A 7731-nucleotide genomic window follows, 5' to 3' on the forward strand; every position below is an offset into this window, starting at 1 on the left:
TGCATATTTGACAGATTATTCCATGTGAATGATTATGATTTGTTGTCAATGTCACCATAGCAGCTACACATAAACATATACAGTCTAGTCTGACTTCACAATAAAGTAAGCTTTATCTTTATTACCTGGTACACTACCAAGAATAGAAGTATCCCCTTTGTGTTCTTGAGAAACAAGACCCAAAGTTTGCCCTATTTTTTCTTTCACTTAAATAGTGAGAAAATTGCAATGTAAGCTAGCCAAAAAATGTTGGCAATTGCATGTTGGATAGGCTTGAGGGATGAAATACGAGAATTACAGAAACAAAAAATGAAGGATGTTGTCAAGAACAGAAATTTAGATACGGTAGCTACCCACCTCAAGATAGTAAAAAAAAAATCATGAAAATTAATTAAGTTTCTAAGGAGTGATTCAGAAAAGGAGAAAGGAAGTAAGGAAAGAAGAAAGCCTTGAGTCACCATGAGATGAAGAGGAGGGGCAGTAAGTGAAAAGAGCAAAGGAAAGTAAGTAGAGTGGCTCCAGAAGCATTAGGAAATCAGAGTTGGGAGAAACTCAGTTGTCCAAAGGAATGAGTGACCGCAGAAGATCAGGGATGGAGAAGCAGCAAGACAAATCCCCTTGAGGAACATGAAAACACTCCAGGAAAGCTGGTGTGGAAAAGGGCATATGAAGGGCAGTCCCTGAGACAGGGGATGAAGAGGAGATAGAAAATGGTGGGCCCGTGAGGGAACTTCTCAGTCCTCTCTGCATGTGGCCATGCCACCTCTGCCCCTCTGGCCTGGGAGGAGATGTGATGGCAAGTTGCATGGCTGTAGGTAGCTAAGGATCTTAATTTCCCTCCCTCACAGAGAAATTTTGTTGCTTTAGGTCCATCTTGAGGCAGAAGAAAACCTTTTCTTATATTGCTGTGTGTCTGTTTATCTTGTGCTGAGAGCAGGATCAGAACAAGCTCCTTTTGCACTTAGGCTCTCTGCACTCTGCATCTGAAGGCATTTAAGGGTAGGGTGTCAGCTGGAGTCAGGTCTCTCCAACTCCCACACAGCCAGCCAAACGAGAGGTTGCTCCAGGCAGCAAGTCAGGACTCCCAGCACAAACTTCTCCTGACTTCCCTCTGGCCTGCATAGGGGACCTGAGGACTCCAGTCCCCAGAGGGTTAGAGATCTCTCCCATGCCAGTTCCAGATTTCTTATGCTGAAATCAGAAACTATAGGGATAAAGTAGTTAAAACCTTAACTTTGTATATCTACCAGGACTCCTCTTTCCCCATTTAACTTTTTTTGAGTGTGTCATCTCTTAAACACTCTTCACTTGGATTAAAAATGGTGATACATCAATTGCTTCTAAATTTGAAATTACTTAAAATACATATACAAAATAATAGGAAGCTAACTTTAGTAACTTAAGAAAAGCTAATGTAATTAATTTGTGGTATAAAGTTTAGCATGTTGTCCTTTAAAAAAAAGCTAACATTATGCACATTGGTATAAAAATACTGTAAGTCCTGTTTCAATTAAATGACTTCATTGAAAAAGCCATTGCATGGCTTTGCATGCTAGTATTTATTGAAAGTGATAAATTATCCAAGGATTATACTTTATAAACATGAGACTCAATATCTAGGCAAGAATGTAATAACTACCTTAGGTATATTTAAAAACGAGCTGTTCCAGGAGTAGTTAACAGAGCCTGAGCCCCTCTATGTTTGTGTCTTATATCCTCTGCACGTTCCTACTGTATTAACCCTATTCATCTCTCACATCCCCACTTGATAATCCCTTTTGGCAAGAGGGAGAACAGCCTGAAGCTGTCCCAGAGCCCTGGGTGAGCTGGCTGATGCGAGGCCACGAGCATTTGAGTGCACCCAGGCATTGCCAGGCAGGAGCAAAGCCGACTTTGCCGAGCAGAGGCCAAGTTACCTGGAAGAACAAATATGTTTTTTCTCTGCAATCCAACCACAAATTTTCATGGCAGTTATTGGAACTTGGGATTTCTCCTGCTTTCTCAAATGTGGTTGGAATTGGCCTGAGTTTTTCTGAGGAGATTAAGGGGTAGTGGGGGGGAGAGAGAGTGAGAGAAAACAGGGCTAAAAATAATAATGTTTGGATTTTTCCAGGCCATTTATTATGGAATATTAGAAAATATTTAAAATTAGAAATATGTAAAATAATACCTTTTTACCCCCACCAAAAACACACAGTAATAGACACAAATTCTTTTTGTTTTGATCTAGTAACACATTTTCATATACAATGACATCTGCATTTTCTTCAATTCAGAGTACATATACTTTGAGGTCTGTATTTTTCAACTCCCAAAAGGATGGAGAACACACTAGGAAGCCTTTTGGACAGTGGGGGGAAAAGACCCCTGTCCAGTGTGTGGGTTATTACGGGTATGAACCCACAGCTGTGTGAGGAACACATTGATAGAACCACATCTGTTTACATCAGCTGAGGATCTATGATTTTTCTGAAATAGTATATTTCCCAAGACTGCCTGAATGATTTGGACTTAATACTTGATTACATGACTATTTTAAGAACTCTGCAATGGTCCATAAGAAAAATATTGCTGTCTTTGGCAGTCTTGTCTAATTTATACTCTAGGTTCCACAACTCTTACTGATACTATGTCTTTGCAAATGAAAGGGATTCAGTAGCCTTTTGTTCACACTACTCATCAGTGAAGCTAGTTACAATTTTGGGGAGTTAAAAGCCTTTATTTAAAGTAATCAGGCTCAAAGGCTGGTGCATGGGCACAACTGAAAGTAGTAGGGCTTGGACTGAAATTCAGGTCCTATATACTAATGCCAAAAATCAAGATAGAGTAGGTTCAGGACAGCCCTGACTGCTTTTGACGTTTTGATGCCATAAATAAACATCAATTACTATTTGTGAGAATATTGCCTTCCCTCAAATTCATGGTTTCATTGGTTTTAATTTGGCTACTGCCCCTTAATTATAATACCTGTACTCTCTTTTCCATGCCTACCTCCGTGGCTCTGAATGTTAGGGGTGCAACACACCAGATCAGCACATGGTGGATGAGATGTAGAGGCATCTAGCAAAAGTTTTGATGTTCTGTATGTTGTAATTTATAGTTTTCACAAGTGTCATTCTAAAGGAAGAGATTAAGCCCCACACACATTTATCTCTGCCTTTCCTCTTACCACACCACATCCTGTATTTCTGATTTAGCATCTCTGTTGTTTTGCTGTTCTTGTGTCGTTACAGAATGCCACCATTTTATACATTTAGATGTCTCTGGTGAAAAGAAAAAAGAAAAAGAAAATTAATCAATATAAACATTGGCTTTGCAGAGACCTGTAATGGGCAAATGGCCAAGGAAACTCTGCTGCAAAGTAAGTGATGCCAAAACTTTTAACTTTCACTGCCTCCAATACACATCAGTCTAATGTTCAGTTCATCAGGAAAAATATGGACGACTTAGAAATCTAATTACACTGACCTTCAGGGGTGTTTTTTACTTGCTGTCACTCCAAAGTCAGCAATACAAACTCTTGGAATATGATCTTAGTGCCCATAGTCCCTTGCTCTCGCTTTTAAAAATTAATGATAGTGCATCTGTCCATAGTCCAGATCTCAAGATGCCAAACTTTTATTCTCTTTTTTTGTTCCCACAGGAATGTTGCTGGATGCATGGAGGGAGCTGAGTTTTCTTCAGATTAGCTTTTTGTCTATGCACTGTTTCACACTGAAAAAAGAATCATATGTATGGAGAATGAACAACTTTATAGGGAAATAATGGTTTTGTCTGTTCTTGATTTCTTACATATTCAGTTACTTTCTGAATATATCATATGGATTATTGTACTCCAAATGCATTTTGGTGTAGACATCTACCAACACAATAATCAGTAGTGTTTACATTACAATCAGACTTGACTCATGCCTGTAAATTCATCCCATTTTACTTATTTACACGCAGATTTTCTTCCCACATTTTCCCCCAACAGACCACATATAATGCAAGGAATGGTTCAGGAAATCTGAACTCAAATCTGCAAAAGTTGTGAAATATCAGGATAAGGCTGCTGCTTAAGGTAGAAAAATAAGTGGTAGCTGGGATTAGGAAGTGATCACCCGTGGACTAACTCTGGAGGAAGATCTGGGCTACTGTCAATGTATTTCAGCCCTAGAAACAGAAAGAAATTTGAATGGTGACCATCAAGCATCCCACACCTCCTTGTCTAGATTGTGAATCAGCCATGATAAAATGGGCTTTTAAGAAATGGCAAAAGAGAGCAAGCATCCACTGACATGACATTTTACATAGGAGGTGAAAATCACTTCAGGCAGAAGGAAGGCTTGAATGTGCAGCTTTGGAAGCTGAAGCTACCTGTATTCCAAATCTCATTCAGTTAAGATTTCAACACATGGAAATGACAACTGCAAGTCTTGCTCTCTGTAGACAGGTTTGTTCTTGAAATTCTTTAAAAGATAGATTTTGAACAGCAATTTTTCATGAAATTTGGATGAAGATAAAAAGAAGGGTCCGAGACAAGCAACAAAACCAAAATTATTTCAGGTAGAGACACCATTTGAAGCTCTGAAACTGCCTGTCCCTAGTTCTGCCACAGTACCTGTGTGGCTGGTGTGGAGAATTGAATTTCAAATGGATTGAAAGCTGTGGAAAACACATCACCCCTCAAACACTTCCCAGTCTGTCTGGAAGGCCAAGTGACTTGATCCACAGTCCAGCAGTGTATGAAAAAGCCTGTACACTGGAAGCACAAATGGTCTCCTGGTTCAATGTAAAGCAAAATCATCAGGCAAAGATCACAGGTGCTCACAGGAACATAAATTCAGTGAAAATTACCCAGAGGTTGAATTTAATTGGGAATTGCAGCATTGTTTTGTCAGGTCTAATAGTGACTCACCATGCTAAAAGTCTAAATGCAATGGCACAGCAAAATAATAATAAAAAAAATATGCGGTCAGGAAAAGCATCACCAAAACCTCACAAGGAAATATATCTGGCATTAAAGTGCTAAAATAAACACTTTGCCAAATACTTGTTGGCAAGGACAAGTTTTTGTTTAAGTTTTTAGAATTACAAAAAAATTATTCTAGAACCTGTTATTTGTAGCTTTGTTTTCTGTGTATGAAGGTACTGTGCTTTTTCTTTATTATCCTTTTAAACTGGTGAAGTTTAGATTTTGTTCCACTCTGAAATCATCCTGAAACATACCCTGCACCAGAAGAACTGTGGACAAAAAGTAAGCATAAAGAGTTTAATATCACAAACATCACAAGATGATAATTAATTTATGTAAAATGCCATAATAAATGCACATTGTAGTGTTGTGGTAAATACATTTCTTTAAAAATTATCACTCATGAAGCAGATTATCTTTTTTTCTGTATTTTTTAAATATTCTGACTTCAAATTTCAAAATGCTTTTCAATGTCAATGACAATCTTAATAAACTACAATTAGTTCCACAAGGCACTTTCTGATGCACAAGCCCCTGGCTTGATTGCAGTGAATGGTGGGTATTTCCTGTGTTTAAATCCACATATGGATTGAGTAAGGCAGTGGCAGAGAGACTACTGTTTTCCTTCACTACATCTTCATTTCTTTTTCAGAGGGTAAGCCTTTTTTGTTTTTCCTGGCTCTGTTGTCAAAACATTGACCAGAGTTTTGGCTCATGGTATTGGAATACGAGGCCAAAACAATCTTCTGAAAACCAGTGTGGCAAAACGTATTTTAAATCTATACATTCACCATTCAACCATGGGACTAACCACGCCCACTGCCCCACTCTGTGGTTTAAAAACAACATGGGTTTGCCCCCAGAACAGTTTGATTTATTTGACAAGCTTTTTCAAGCTGGGTATATCAACATTTAAACTGTTCTGAGGCTTGGCTTCCTACATCACAGGTACAGCAAGTATTAAAACACACTCTAATCATTTTCTGCCTCTATTAAACTAGACAAGGTGAATGCATTGTGCATTCTGCAAGATTTCTTTGGAAACCTATCAGTTTCTCCAAAGACAGATAAGCTACAGGGATTTTTTTTCTCTGAAACACACAATTGGGACTTTTAAAGTATTATCTTTATTACATCCTTTTTGGAAAACACATTGTTATGATGAATATGTAGCCCTAATTCCTGTTTCTGACATGCTAAAATCCAATGCAAAAGAGTAAAAGATGACACATTACAGAGACTTCTTCATAAAATGTAGCAGAATGCTCAAGTACACTGTGAGAATGCAAAACCTTTTCCTGCTTTATTAGAGCAATTCTCTTTCCTCAGGGGTAACAAGGAATACAAAGAAAAACTTGGTTGTAAAAATGAAATCAGGACAAGACCAATTTTACGCACATGATTGGGAAAATTAAAATATAGAGATGGTGTGTGGTAGATTAAATAATCTATCCAAACAGAATCTAATATTCTGAGCACTGGGGTGTAATTCCCCTGAACCAGAATTCCGGTATAATTTACTCCCAGCTTTTTGTTTTCTGGGTTTTTTTTTGGTGGTACCACATCACTGAGCCGGGCCTCTGTTGGTGATGCTTGCATGGACATGATCCGTGTAAGTCAGATAGGGAAATATATTCACAGACATGCAACAATAAGCCTAAATTTAAGGTAAAGTGGCGGCTCTACCTTGAACCACCTATAAATGATCCGTGTGACACTCGAACCAAATTTAAATATCCTGCCCGAATTTACTCCCAAACGGCACGGTGGGAACGAAAGAGCAGGCCAGGAAGCGCCTCTCGCCGTTAAATCAAACATAAACTTCACAGCCAAACCTGTTCCATTTGTGCGTGCTGCAGAAAGCTTTACAAGGGCAGGCGTGGGGGACACGCACGCCTTGAATGCAGCGACACGTGTTAGGGCTCCTCCGCTGCCCTCCCTGCGCCCAGGGCTCCCCTGCCCGGCTCCGGCCGAGGGCAGCGCGCCGGGAGCCGCCGGCCCTAATTGAAAGAAAAGCAAAAGCAATTAGCCCGGGGGGAGGGCACTCAGCTTGATTGGCCGCCGCTGATGGCTGTCCCCCCGCCCCCGGAGGCCACCGCGCCCCCAGCCCCGGTGCCCGAGCCGGCCGGGCTCGGTCCCGCCTGGGGATGCTCGCTCATCTCTGCGCGCTCTCTCTCTCCCTCCCTCCTGCAGCGGAGTCTCCGCGGCCTTCCTCACGAAAAAACACAGCGCTGGATTTTAGTGGATTAAAACAGAGACCTAAAGGGGAAAAAAAAAAAATTAAAACAACAAAAAAAATTTCACCGTCGTTTCAACAAACCCCATAAACCCGAGATGCGAGAGCTACAGAGAAGAGAAAGGGGGGAAGGACCAAAAGCTGAAAGTATCAGCGGGAACAGCAAATAGCTTAGTTTTCACTCCAGACACCATAACTTGTTTTACGATTAGTGATCTGTTTAAAGATTTGTCCTGGAAGTACTTGATATTGGGTTACAAAAGGTTACGTTAATTGCATTAAGCCATAATGACCCATGAAGCACTGCAAAGGCTTAGAGAAATCACGCTTCTTCCTTAGAGAAAGAAAAAAATAAAATAAAATAAAATAAAATAAAATAAAATAAAATAAAATAAAATAAAATAAAATAAAATAAAATAAAATATTACGACGGCAGGGCAAAGGGGCGGGACGCAGCACCCCAGTCCCGGTGGGCTCCAGCCCCGGCCCCAGGAGCCCTCCAGGATGCCCTCGCCCCCCGCCCGGCACTGCCCCGGCA

The 7731-nt window shown here is 40.2% G+C and overlaps 1 long non-coding RNA gene across 1 annotated transcript; it reads right to left on the reverse strand.

The window, feature by feature from the left end:
• Positions 1-2560: 2560 nt before the first annotated feature.
• LOC148185037 (uncharacterized) lies at positions 2561-6932 on the reverse strand. The gene is made up of 4 exons (XR_015774091.1): positions 6793-6932; positions 5097-5226; positions 3469-3714; positions 2561-3263 (listed from the first exon to the last, which is right to left on the reverse strand). It is a non-coding gene; the product is annotated as an uncharacterized LOC148185037 (long non-coding RNA).
• Positions 6933-7731: the final 799 nt, after the last annotated feature.

Source organism: Pseudopodoces humilis, chromosome 1, assembly GCF_049639895.1.
Source record: "Pseudopodoces humilis isolate 2021_Gansu_Grassland_sample_001 chromosome 1, ASM4963989v1, whole genome shotgun sequence".
Classification (NCBI taxonomy): Eukaryota; Metazoa; Chordata; class Aves; order Passeriformes; family Paridae; genus Pseudopodoces; species Pseudopodoces humilis.